This window comes from Triturus cristatus, chromosome 10, assembly GCF_964204655.1.
Source record: "Triturus cristatus chromosome 10, aTriCri1.1, whole genome shotgun sequence".
NCBI classification, from domain to species: domain Eukaryota; kingdom Metazoa; phylum Chordata; class Amphibia; order Caudata; family Salamandridae; genus Triturus; species Triturus cristatus.
The window spans coordinates 722473641-722488213 of NC_140593.1; the positions used below are offsets into that span (position 1 = coordinate 722473641).

The 14573-nt window shown below is 45.3% G+C and overlaps 1 pseudogene; it reads right to left on the reverse strand.

The window, feature by feature from the left end:
- The window catches only part of LOC146789922 (uncharacterized), a 267783-nt pseudogene that overhangs the window by 115102 nt on the left and 138108 nt on the right, over positions 1-14573 (reverse strand).

Sequence of the window (14573 nt, forward strand, 5' to 3'; positions counted from 1 at the left end):
CTTCCGGGCCGTCTCCGAACAGGTGAGTGCCCGCCCGCGCGCCATGGCCGTGCAGCGTTGGGAGGGGGGCGCATGCATGCGGGGCGCGAGCTGCAACGCCAGCGCATTTAATAACACGGTGTTCGGGAAGGGTATCAGTTGTGATACTCCTTTTAAATTACATCGACCCATAGTCGAAGAAAAAACGAAATTCGGTTTCTCAAAAAGGCCTTTTTAATTACTACCTTCCTTCGTTTTTTTTGTATAGAGGAGTGCGGAGGTTTCGGGGAGACAGCCAAATTTAAATCTATAGATATTGGTTTTAGTTTGTTCCTGATGTACTTATCTGGGGGAGCGCAAATTCGTAATATTGCAGCGAATTCTCCGCGAGGCCTTTTTACAGTAAAATGAAAGTGAAACTGAACAGTTAAAATAATGTTTTGCGTAGCCAATGCTTGCAGCGGAAAAGTAATTTTGTTTTTCAACTCTTTATCACTTAACATTATTATACGGACGTCGTGCTGACAGTGTTCACACCTCAGTATTTTCGGGAAAAATAACAACTATAAGCTGGTACTAGGAGGGCGTCTGCGACCTGCCCTCCAAAATAACTCTACTTTTGGTTGACACTTGCCACGGCCCCAATTCCCAGTAATACAAGCATTACAAATGCAATAGGTCTCGCCTTTTATTAAGTTAAAGCCATTTGCTTTGCTATACAATACCATTAGCAAAGCAAATGGATTATCAAAGGCGAGACCTATTGCATTTTCAATGCTTGTTTTTTATTTACGTTTGTTAAATTGTTTTTGGTAGTGGCTTGTGTTTTGAATCGACTTCTTATGACAATTGGGCTTTTGGGTGGGATTGATTTTTGGTGGTATTTAAGTTCTGCAGTAGTGCTATAGAACAAGTGGGTTCTGAAAACGTTATTTAAGATCTACTACAGAGGTGTTTTGAAGCAGTTGATGGATTGTTAATGCGGGGGCATGGTAAGCGAGATTAATTCTGCCACGAGCGTGGACTGGATGGCTGTTTAGAGGTGATGGTTAATTCCCAAACGAGGGTGAATGTTGATGGATGTATATAGATGTGCAGTATTTGACGTTTCCGTCGCAAACGAGAGCTCTGCTGAGACCTCCTAAATAATGAAAGGACTGTGCTCAGCTGTGCCCCCCCACTCTAACTTAGTCGCCCCCATTTTTTTGCTCATTGTACCGCCTCCGAAGTAGCAGCAGCCGAGATCCCACGTAGATTCCAGAGGGCGAGCCAATAATAGTCCCTATTCGCGCACATTCCGCGCCATCCTGGGCCGGCAGCAAGGGTTTCCACACACAGACGCAGGAGCGCCTCGCCGCCGTCGCACGTTCACGTCTGGCAACGCCAGCACGCAAGAGCACCCAGCGAGAGCTCTAAAAATAGAACCCAACAATAGGAACAAGCTGTTCCACTGTGAAGCGCGTTCACAGACCAGAATCGGCTCGTGCCCAGACCAGAATCGGCTCGTGCCCAGGTCTGTCTCCCTTGGGAGTAAACACGGCAACAATAGTCTCGTTGGCGGCAGCGCTTCTCGCTGCAATGCCAGCGAGACCTAAAAAGGCATTGTCATTTTATAATGCCAATAGCTTAAAATTTCGCAAATGCGAGAGGTATTGTATTGCACGTTTGTATCCGTTTCCCCCACAGACTTGCTTACACACAATCGTCCACACTGTGGGTCCGGTCTATAGACAGCCATCTCCGAAAGATCCCTTGGTGTATGCAGACACAATACCCCTAAATAGCAGCCATCAAGAACTGCCTTACAGACGAAACAGCCCCAGCCGCAGTCCCTTTCAGACCAGACCCTTTCTGCCCTCTTTTGGAAAGTTTCCACAGACACGGATCCACCATGGGACTCTTTCTACACACAAACAAAATTGCCCTCCCCTACAGGTATGCTGACACGTGATTTTCTGGACAAACCACCCTCGCCTAAAGGTTAGTTTAGAATGCACCACCTTAAGATGAGATTGCAGAATGTGCCCCACCAAACACTGATTCACACAGTACCATCTGCTGTAAACCAGTGAAAAGACCACTGTTCTGCTTTACAGACTTGCCTGCCTACAGCCCTCTCCTATAGTCCAAGTTACAAACAGTCCTTCCGTAAACAACAACACACACCAACCCCACCTTTCCTTTTTAGGTCCGTCTATAGCTAGTCCTGCCTTACAGATTTGTCCACGGGTCACCTACCCTCACAGATCTGTTTACTGACGGCCCTCCTCCGCAGACCAGTCTACAAGCAGCTTCCATCTGCGCCTTTTGTTTCCCTCAGACCCTCGATATCTAACAGCCGATGAAGCACATGAAATCGTTAATTGCGCCCGATGCTGACTCTCGCTCTCCCCTGCAGCTCTCACTTTCCCTCTCCAGCTATGCATCGCCTGGCCGCCTTGCCCGATATGCCTTCACGGAGCCATGCATAGCAAGGGATGTCGCTCTGCCACCTCCAGCCCCTCTCTCCCTCTCCCACTCCACCTCACCTCCGCTTTCAACATCTGCGCATCCATTTCACTCACCTCTCCACACTCCCCCCTCCTTCACCAAACAACTGTTCTCAGCCATCGGTCACCTTTAGCTAGTGCCCCACCCCCTCCCGTCCTCAACCAACTCCCTTTGCCCCCGCCCCCACCCCTCCTTCCCAGGCCCTGATAGGAAACAGATACCTCACCAGCTCGGCACAGTCAGTAACAGCCAAGTGACAGCCCCACTGATCTTCAGTGGCTCGCCCACCTCTAACTGGCATATATTTGACATATTAATAGGTTTAACAACCTTTAACAGTATTGCATTTGCCTAAAAAGGAGCAGATGCTGCAACCCCCCCCCCCCGCAGAAAAAAATAACCCGAGTTAGGATACAAAGACTGAAAAGGAGACGCGTATCAGGAAAGTCAAATGTGTTCTGTGGAGCTCTTGTGACGGCACGATTGGAGACATTCTTAACACTCACTTCACTGACAACAGCACGGCCCCTGAACGTCCTGAACTTGCGCTACTGCGGCCACGCGTTACGCTCTGTCCTCCAATTTGGAAAAAAAAGCATTTTGGCGGCGCACGTGATAATAGAGTTGTGCGGCCGCCGTATGCGCTTTATGACACAAGTTGCCTCCATTGCCAAAGCAGAAAGAAGCCTGAAAGCGTCCTTGGTTTCAAACGCAGCACTCTGTCACGAGTGCAGGAGGGGCATGCTTTGAGCGCGGAAAAAGTGAAAGCGAGCCAAGTCGTACCCGTGCACATCTCCTGTCCTCGCACGCCTGCTGTCTTTGATGATTGTGCTGTCTTCTGGGCTCGTGCACATGTCCTGTCCCCCTTTGCCCACCAAACCGGCATGCGCTGCTTCGCTAGGCGAGACCTAAAAAAGGGGGACAAGAGGTGAACTGAAGCAATCAGAAAAAAAAGAGAAAGAGGTTCTGAACAGAAGGAGAACAGCCACGCGTGTCCATGTAGTGCTAAAAGACACTTGATATGTAAGTGCACACAAAGAAAAAGTCCCCCGACGTCAGCTTTGTAAGGTAGTAACACATCTAGTCAAAAAGCATGGAGGGAGTGCAATGCTTCACAGGCAGGACAAACCCATAATATGAAAGTAGAACCTAAGGTACATGTGAAAGTATGGGATACAATGGTACCTGCAAGAGAACAAAAACTAGGTTGCAAAACCACAAAAAGGATGGGTTGGGTGAAAGAAATGATAAGGATACAAATAGCAAGAAAAGCTGGTCCTTAATTTCGCACGATTTTTTCCACCAGTAAAAGTAAACCATTAATTACCGGTATCCAGAAAGTTTGTGGCCTGCTCAGGTGTAGATTCTCATGTGTACAAACTTAGGGTGACCAGATTGTCCGAATGAAACACGAGGTTGGTCACTGACAAGAATGAAGACTAAATGTTGGCACCTGCCATTGTCGATGAAGGACTACACTGAAAACACTCAAGTTTTGTTTTATATATAGCCCCCTAAAATAAGAGAGGTTTCCCTACGGTGTGTAGTAAATATTTAACTTGCCCAAACTCCATGGGTGGCGGTGGCAATGCATCATCTGGAAGAGCCGGAGATCCCAGTGAAGCCATGTCGTACTGCAGAGGTGGAGGATAGTGGTTTATATCCATACTGTCCCCGGAGCTCACTGAGCCGTTTTGGTAAACCAGGCCTGAAGAACTGCAAATACAAAAAACACATGTGCCATCAAACATACACTGGGCAGGCACAGGTCCCAAGGGTTCTGCAGACACACCTGTAAGTCAGCTTAAATCTCACAATGCAATGGGACACAGACTCCACTTTAAATTAGTAGAATTTTGAACTTTTTGAATAGCAAACACCTCCAGCCTTCCACCACGCCGATGGCTTCCAGTAGTTTATTTCCTACTAAGTTTTAGAAATAGAGGCACAGAGCAGGAGCAGCAGGAGGGCTGGTGAAAATAGGAGTTCTGTGCAAGACGTGCCTGTGCCTTACCCACCATCAGTATAGGCATGAAACTATGAAACTGGTCAAACATCTTTGAAGACTAGGATATACATCTATGCAGGACAGCCTTAGGGGAGAACATAAAAAGAAGCGCATGAGATCACAAAGAAACCATAAAGAACGCATGAACATCTAATGCCCAGGAAAAGGGAAGAAGGATGGTGAAAGCATTACTATCCATATTGAGAAGTGTGAAGGAGGACAGGTGGTCAGCCAAAGAGATACATGGCTTATTTTCTAAATAAACACTTCCACAAAGACTCTTGTCAATTTACCTAGGAGGGCTAAAAGTTGGTAGAGCAAAGAAAAGATTATGACAGTGTGGCTGATGAAAAAAGCAGTTGAATCAAGCTTTGGCATGCCAATACAATCTCTAGAATTCCAAACAGAGGCAGGAAAGGAGAGCGATTTAGTACAACCTACACTTCAAGTTAAAATAGCCATCCTCTCCAAACCACCTTTCCTTAAATGCCCACCCACATGAAATCAAAAAGAGGATGGAAACAACTATAAGAAAAGAATTGTAAAGCCAATTATCATTACCTATTCAAATATAGGGATATAAAAATGTAATCCGTTACAACCGATAAAACTGTGCCTGTTAAACTAAAGAGGTGCTGACAGCCTAGGGGGAAGAGAGAGTGCCAGCACTCGGTGGACCCAACAGATTCCTGAGTGCAGTGCCCAAGTGTGAGAGGAAGAGACCACCAGAGTGCAGTGTCAGTGGATGGAAGGGACTGAAGTCAAACATGAGCCCTGTTACAGGTGGAGTTTGAGGGGGTCAACAGCCACAAGAAGAGAGCAAAGAACGACAAAAAGAAATTAAAATCACACGGAGGGACAACCAAGTATTTGAGTTGTTGTGGGGATCTACTATAGAGGATTAGTGCTGAAAGGAACACAAGAAGATTTGACAATTCAATCAATATTTAGTTCTCTATCATCCATTTCCATATTCCTTGTGCTAGTTTTGATTAGGGGTGTGGCTTTGTTTCCCCCTCAACCTCCACCCCCTTTTGTTGAGGTTTGGATTAGCCCTGTTCCACCCATCAGGTGTTTCTGGAAGGCCTTTAGTGCTAGACGTAATGTCTTGAATTGCAACACATTTATGGGTTGTACTACTTCTATGGGGCTCCCTATACCCGTGATGTTTTGGTTTAGCTTGGGAGCTACCCATCCCGTGTGGAATGCGCCTGATGCAATGGTCCCTGAGGGAGTTGGGGGTTTCAAGACTTTCCACTACTGTATTTCCTTCTCAACTTTGTAACAGCAACTTAATCGTCCAACCTCCTGGCTGCCTGTGACCATTGTTGTTGCAGCCATTCTTGTAGTGGTTTCATGCCCAGTCTTGCATTTGGTATTCGGGGAATACATTAGGCCATCATGACCATCATTTTCACCACTTTCCTCACTGTCAGACTTTGCTCCTTCTGGTGGAGGTCACCTTGGCCTACCATTGCCTTGACCCTCTTCTCCCCTGGAAAGGCATTCGTCTGAATTTAGAATTTTGCCCAGAATAATAGATTCCCTCTCTAGTAGAGCTGATGATTTTTCATAGTTGATATAAAACTCCAAGTAATGTCTTTATGACACGGTTTATATTATTCCTGCATTGGTTGAACATGCTTGCCTTTATAAGCCAGTCGTCCAGACACGGGTACTCGTTCATTCCCCTTTGACTGAGGTGTGCTGCCACTAAGGGTAGACATTTTGTAAATACTTGTGGTGCCGATTTAATTCCAAATTGTAATACCGTGAATTGATAGGTTGTCTAGTCTACCACCAATCTGAGGAACTTTTTGTGTGTCCTTAATATCTTTACTTGCCATGCACCTTCTCTTTCCTATAAGTGGAATGACCTCCTGTGGGGTTGTCATGTTGAATTTCTGTCTTGAATGACCTGTAGAGCGTCCTTACATCTACTATTAGTGTTAATGTGTTCTCCAGGTTTGGCACCAGAAAGTAAGTGGAGCTGGCACACATTTTGTAGCCCCTTTTCTTAACAGCTCTTCTACCTCCTGTCAAAGTGACTAGTCTTCCCTTTTTGATTCTCTTTTGTTTTTATGGAATTGTGGAAGATGTTTTGTCAGTTCTATGCAATAGCTATATCTTATGATATTCAGTATCCGTTTGTTGGAGGTGAGCTGTCTTGATTCCTCTTGAAATTCTTCCACCGTTCCTCCCACTTGTGATTTGTTCACGAGTCCTCCTAACGGAGTCACTGATCTAAGAGTTCCCTCGCTCCAACCCATCTGGCATATTGCCGTTGTGACAGTGCTTTGTTGTTTGAAGGCTGTATGTCTGGTATTTAGCTGCATGCCATCCCCTTGTGGGTGCTCTTTCTTGTGCCATATTCCCTCGAGATGGTCCTTTCTATAAATCAACACTCCCATGGTCCTGGAAGTAGTTATCTGTAATTATTCGCTGTAGCACTTTGTCAACTGTCTTCCCAAAGAAGCGGTCTCCTGTGAAGGGCATGTTCATTGTTGCGGATTGTACCCCTTTTTAATCCGAAAACTGAAAGCCAAGCATATCTGCATAGGGTAGTAACAGTACATGATGCCTACTGGCTGTGTCGTCTGCGTCGAATGCAGATTTGAGGCAGGTGTTTGCAATTGTTTTGCCCTCCTGTAACAAACTATTCGCCCTCCTTCTGTACACCTCTGGCAGGTGTTGCATGTGTTCCTGCATTTAGTCTCACTGCTGATGCGTGTACAGATCGATCAAGGCATTTGAGCTGTCAATATGCCACTGCACCACAGCCAACCTCTTCATCTTTCTCCCACCATGTCTACCCTCTTGCTTTCCTTGTCTGGTGGAGGAACTGTGGAGGTTAGGTTGTAGGCTCTTTGGCGAGCCAGTAACACAATTACAGAATCTTCTGACACATTGTCCTGGACGTAAGCGGGGTCCTTGGTGGAAAACAGCACTTGCACTTATCTGATGCTGGCTCTCTGAAGGCCTGTCTCCACCATGGTCCACGATACTTAGTAACATCAGGAGGAAATGATTCCTCTTTTGGTCTTGCAGTAATATCTCTAGAAGGAAGCATGCTTCTTTTTGCTACTCTTCCCGATGTACCTCAAAAGTATCTGTAGCTTACCCAATGACCGCGTTGGTTGCATGCAATAATGTTGGCTGGTGGGTGGGTGTTAGATGGGTAAGACCACTCATTTGGAGAGTCGACATAGTTGTCCTGCCAATCCTCCTTAGACTCTGCTGTCTGTGGTGATTGTTACTCTTGGATTTGTTTTTTCTCCTCTTCAAATCTCAAGCAGATACTCTCCTGCTGCAGCTCCAAGGTCAGTGGAGTTTCTGGTTCCGCTTATTCCTCCTCACTCTGAGTAAAATTCTATAGATCTTTAGAGAGTCATCAAACTCTCTTCTTATGAATGAGTGCTTCCAGTTTGGTCTCATCATGTCTCAATCCCGAGGTGTTTTTGTTCAACAGAGTTTTAACTCTTTGCTTCACTTCTTTGAGGTCTATGTCAATTGGCTTTTCTGTGCCAGTAGTGAACCATTCTTCGTCATCTATGTTAAACCAATCTTGGAGGTGGGTGTCAAGCCCTTCTTATGTACCAGTGTTAAGCAGGTTTTCGAGGTCAGTGTCAAGACATTTTTCCTTGATGCTGCTTTTGCATGCTTCGAGTCAAAGATAGTCTGCCACTGAATGCCCTTGGTGTTGTCTTGCATTTTGTGTTGCTGTCCCAAGGCATCTTTTTGTGCCTTTTTTCTGACAGGATCTTGATTACTTCTTAAAGTTCTTCTTCTCAGGCCTCTTCAGTTTTCTCAAGTGGGTCTTCTTCCTCATTCGATAAACCAAATTCTCTTAAAAACTCCTGCTTTCCCTGAGGATGGGGTAATGTGCCCACATTTGCCTCCGTCTTGCTCGGATTGTTTCTTGCAAAAAGTCTGCATACTTTGAGCAGACTTCTGAACAACGGTCCTTTGTAAGACAGGCTGTCCTTCGGTGCGTATTTGTGAGAGCAATTCACACAAAATCTAAAGGGGGTGTGCGCCATACTCCTTACTTATTCTCCAACCCATGGGGTTTTGATGGCTTCTCACCTCTTCCCTGTTCTCCTGTGTTTTCTCCTTACCAAAACGACGTTTGTTGTGATCCCTGTGATTTGAGAGTATTCTCTGTTTTCGTTGATGAAAATGATCTTCAGTGATGCAGCGTCTTCCCAAACTCTGGAACTCTGCCCTTTGCTTGCAGACCCAATGGCAGAAAAAAAGAATCAGAAGAAGATGACTAAGATGGTGTCTACGTTGAAGGGTTTCCAGAGGATGCATCTAACGTCACAGAAGGAGGGACATAGCACCAAATGGTTGAAGACTTGACGAGGCATGTGGAAGTGGTGGAGAGGAGAGATGAGACTACAAAAGAAAATTCCGAAACCAACCACTAGAGGGTGGAATAATGCATTACATGTGAATCCAGAAAAGATTTGCGTAGAAAAAATTGGGATCGCAATGAGTGAGCAAAAACAGAATTTGTACTCTGAGTATTCAAGTTTTCTCATGGTATTTTCATTTCAAGCAAAGGCAGGCCATCTAAATTGTATCGTTTCTTACCAGTCTATATAGTTTTGCACCTTGAAGAATTTTCTGGCTTCACATGCTGTGCATTATTCAGCCATCTAGTGGTTCGGTCCGGAATTGTTGTATTTACTTGTTTTTAGTTTCTTGTTGTTGGGCGTCGACATACCATCATTTGGTGTCCCCTTGTGAATTAGTCTTGCTTCCTCTTGAAGCGCCGACGTTTGATCGCCATCTTCCGATTCATTATTTTTTCTACCCGCTTATCTTCTTTGGTGGAGGAGGGTGGGTTTGCTAGTGAATCCAGAAAATTCTTCAAGTTGCAAAACTACACCGACAGGTAAGCTATACGTTTTGCAGCGTGAATCTTTTCTGGATTCACATGCTGTGCATAGATTTTGTAGCAGTTTGTGGTGGATGGCTCGAAGATGAGCATTGGTGTGTGAATAGATGTTGCAAGACCTTTTGTCTTACTTGTGCTTCCTTATTCATTTGGATGTCCATGAAGTAGTGCTTTGTGAACATGTGCACTGAAGACGATATTGTAGCCTAGCCAATCTTAAAGTGGTGTGTTGGCTAGAAAGGCGATAGTTGCTCCTTTCTTTTTTGCTGAATGAGCCCCTTTGTAATATTTCTCCTGCCTGTTTGTGCCAGAATTGTATGGTTTGTGCTATCCATCTTGCGATTGTGTTCTTGGTCACTGGTTTTCTAAGGAAACTGTTTGCAAATGATACAAAGTTGTTTTGTCTTTCTGTATTCTTTTGTTCTTTCAAAGTAATACATCACTGCTCTTCTAGCGTCTTGAGTGTGTAATGCTTTTTCTGCCTGCATCTTTGGTTTTGGGAAGAAACTTGGTATCTGTCTGGTGTGATTTATGTGGAATTGTGATATCACCTTTGGCATGAAGTGTTGATCTGTTTTCATGACTATTCTGTCATTATGTATTTGGAAGTAGGGTTCCTGTAACGTTCGTGCCTGCAACTCACTCTATGTAATGATGTTATTGTAACTAAAAATGCAGTTTTTAATGTGAGCATTTGTGGTGTGGCCTTGTGGAGCGGCTCAAATGGTGCTTTTATTAGCTGAGCGTGTACCATATTTAAGATTCCATGGAGGTGCCGGCACCCTCTTTTGGGTGGGGGCGGGGGATACATTTTGGCTCCGTCTAGGAACCTGTTGACCACCTGTGAAGTGAAGAACCTCTTTCCTGTGTGGCCCCGTGTATATGCTAAAATTGCTGCTAGGTGAACCTTTAGCAATGGATAGGTTAGCTTACTGTGCAGTAGATGTGTTAAGTACTTTAGCTCTGTACTTTGTGTGAAGTCCTTCTTTGAGGCACCATAGAGAGTATCTTTTCCATTTTGCCATATAACATTTCCTAGTGGCCGGCTTTCTTGCCTCCCTTAGGATTGCCATTGCGCCTTCTGGTAGCTTTAGGTGCCCAAACTCCAAGTCCTCAGGAGCCATGCTGCAAGGCTTAAGGTTTCCAGTTATGGGTGGAGCACCATTCACTTTTACATAGTTAACAAGTCCTGTCTGTTTGGCAATTTGTGAATTGTGTCTTGAGATACCTATTTCTGAGAACCAGGTCTGTCTCGCCCATTGCGGGGCAATGTGAATCATCTTCATGTGGCTGATCTTGCACTTCTTAATCACTCTGTGAAGTAGTGGTATCGGGAGGGGGAGGGGGGGAGGAAGCAAGTATCCCTGACCAGTCTATCCATAGCGCATTCCCTAGGGACTGTTAGCAGGGTTGAAGCTTGGCATTGCATGGTGTTGCGAAGAGGTTGATTTCTGGAGTCCCCAATTTGTGAAAGATCTTCTTGAGTTCTGATTGATTCAGTTCCCACTTGTGGGACCAAGAAGCTTGCCTGCTTAGTCTGTCCGCTTCTACATAGTCCTTCCCTGGTAGGTGTATTGCTACCATGTTTATCTTCCGTAGGGTTGCACATCTCCACAGTTGCTGCGCTAGAGTTGAAAGTGGAACTGCCTCTGTTCCCCCTTGTTTGTGTATGTAGAACATGGTGGTTGGGTTGTCTGTTTGTATCAGAATTGTCTTCCCATAGAGCTCTTTCTGAAAGGCTTTTAAGGTAAGGAACACTGTTTTTTAATTCCAGGATTTTGATCTGTTGTATTGCATCCTGCTCTGTTCACAATCCCCTTACTTTGAGGTTGTTCATGTGAGCTCCCCATCCAATCTGGGAGGCATCTGTAGTTATGGTCACCGTTGGTGTTGGTATTGTAAAAAGTCTCCCTTGTGATATGTTTGTCTTGTTCCATCATGCTTTCTCCTTCTGTATCCTTTGTGTGACAACCACTACATCTTCCCAACTCCCAGTTGCTTGTGACTATTGTGCTTAAAGCCATTCTGGGAATGGTCTTGTGTATGCGAATGTTGGGGATTAAGTGAATTCATGAGGCCATCATCCCAAGCAGCTTCCCCACTGTCAGAGCTTGCCCCATCCGGTATAGCTGTGTTTCCTTCTGTAGAGCTGTTGTTTGTTTGTTTTTCGTTTGGGAACACCATCTCGAAGACCGCACTTATTTTTGCTCCCAAGAACACCTTTACTTGATCTGGCTCAGGGAAGACTTCTCCTTGTGTATGAAGAAACCGAGCTGGTCTAGTGAACGCATTACTTGATGCATATGTTGTTTGCAGGCTCTGTACGAGTTTGCCCTTATTAGTCAGTACGGGTATACATGGATGCCCTGCCTTCTCAGGTAAGCGACCACTGCTGCTAGGCACTTTGTGAATACCCCTTGGTGCAAACTTTAAACCGAATGCTAGCACTCTGAAATGCTAGTGTGTGTTGTTGAACACTAATCTTAAGAATGTTTTGTGCTTGTTGTTCATGGAGATTTGCAAATAGGAGTCCTTTAAGCCTACAGTGGCCATGTAGTCCCCTTTTTGTAGCTGTGGTATCACTTCCTGCAGGTTGTTATCTTGAGCCTTTATAAATTTGTTGAGAAACCACAGATCTAAGATAGAACGCAGCGTTGGGTCTATCTTTGGAGTTAGGAAGTATGTGGAGTAATTGCCCCAGTTTATTTCTTTGTGTGGCACTAGCTCTATAGTTGTCTTTGACCGAAGTACTTGTACTTCTTGGAGTAGCTGAATATTTTCCCCTTTTGAATGTACCTTCATCCTTAAGGCCTCTGGAGGTGGTTTGATTAGTTCTATGCAATAACCGTACTGCATTATGTTCAAGATAGATTCATTTGTCTGAAGTGATCTTTCTCCATTTGTGGAGGAATTTTTTTAGCCTGCCTCCTACTGGTGTAGAATGGTGGAGGAACTGGTTGTTTCTCTTTTGCCATCTTGCTCCCTTTGTGGGCACACTCCCTGATTTTTCTTGGGTGTGTATATTGTGTTTTGAGTGCAATCATTTGGTTGTTGTGAGCCCTCCCCACCTTTGCGGGAGGCCTCTTGTACGGGGGGGGGGGGGGGGGGAGTCCTCAAAAGGACTATCTTTCTTGCTGGTATTGCCAACCTTGTTGCTGTCCCTGTTGTTGCATTTGGTTTCCCCCTTGGTAAGCCTGTTGATATGTTTGATGCTCGGTTGTGGGGTGATGGTTCCCCCTAACCATCTTGAGGAGGTGGCTCCTCTTCGCATGCCACCTCTGAATTGTAGAGCACCCATAGATCTTGCTGTCTCAGTCTCCTTTTTTAATTGGTTTAGCGTGTTGTCCACCGCACTTCCAAAGAGCAGTTCTCCATCGAAAGGAGCATTCAGTATGTTGTTTTGCACCTTTGTCTTGAATCCTTCGATTCGTAGCCATGAATGTCTTCTTCTGTGATACCGATCTTCATTTGCCTGCTTGATGTTTCTGCGGCATCTAGGGATGATTTTAAGCAGGTATTTGCTATATTCTTCCCCTCCTCTATGAAGTGGCTTGCTCTCTTTTGGCATTGTTCTGGAAGGTGCTTTAGTAGCTCACCTATTTCCTACCAGTGCTGGTATGTGTGTCGGTTGAGCAACGCATTAGAATCGGCGATGCGCCATTGGTTCGCCGCACTGCTCTCGACCTTTCTGCCCATAAGGTCCATTCTCTTGCTATCCTTTTATGGTGGTGGCCCAATAGTTCATGGTACATTAGCCCTCTTCCTGGCTGTGGCTGTTATGAATGAGTCAGCAGTCACCGACCGCTTGATGTAATTAGGATCTTTGGAGGAGTGTTTGTATTTTTTCTCCCCTCTAGGTGTGACTGCCTTAGATGTGGTAGGCTCCTTAAATGCCTCCTTTCCCTGGTCTAGCATACTTGGCAGCAAAGGAAGTAATTGGTTCCTTAATTGTGTAGGCATTGGAGTTTCCAGCAAATAACATGACTGGGGTTTTTCTTCCTCGAGTTGTACTCCATGGGTATCTGCTGCCTTTTTAATGACTTGGTTGTACATACCAGTATCATCTGGTGGAGAAGGCCTTGAAGGGTAGGTGTTGAAAGCCTCCTCTGGGGAATCTGTGTCGAGGTCTTACAATAGTAATCTTGGACCTCCCAGGTTTCTGATCCTATGCAAGTTTGTTCTTCGAAAAAACTCCGCTTCCTGCTCCTCTAGAGGTTCGGGGGTCAATGGAAGCTATAAATTCTAGACGCTTTTCTCGATTCCCATCGAGGTCTTTGGCGATATCTTGAATTGTTTCATGCTTGGTTGAAATCTTTCTTTTGCTGTAAAATACTCACCATTGCGGCTTCAAGTCTTTTACTTTTCTTATCGACCTCCGACGCGTGTGTTTCGGTGTCAAGACTTTAAGCCTTTTTTTTTTTTTCACGGCCATGTTTATCAGATTTCAAGGTTTCGACGTTGATGCATCCTTCCATTCCTTGACGTCTCTTGACTTCTTGGATCTTTTGAGGGTCTTTGCCATTACGGAGTCCTTGTTTAAGGATTATACAGTATGTTTTTCTCCAACGCAACTGCGGACGTAGAGTGCTTTGACTCCGAGGCCCTTGAGTCTGTCTTTTGAGACTCATACAGTTTCTTCAAGCACAATGGTTATCTTACCTCTCAAAGCTTTCTTTTCGATCTCGAAGACTTCAATGTCCATCTCTGTGTCGCCTTCTGGCCCTTCTGCGACATTGTCCTTCTCCTCGCTGGAGAGGCCCAGGTCCCGTAGCAATGGTACGGTGCTCTGCCCCTGCATGTTATAGCTTGCTATTCTCTGTCTCTCCCTTACACTCAGGGTCTTCCGGTTGACTGCCGGACACACGTTGCAATCTTCACTTCGGTGATCTACCGGTAAGCAGAGGTTGCAGACTGGATGTTGGTCCTTCTGGGTGAACTAGTGATGGCAATTCTGGCAAAACTTTAGTTTTATCACCACGCACAGGGAGCCCCCTGCACGCATATTGTTTTCCGGTTGTCAATGAGGTTCTTTCCCTCTCAGCACCCTCCGGCACCTTGATTCGATGTCCGGTACCTTGAATCACCGTACTGTAGATTTTCGAAGATTTTTCCCTGATTTTCATGGATTCTTCTCTCCAAAGTTTGGAGCTCCTTACGCATCAATCCAGACCTAACTGTGGGAAAAATGAATCT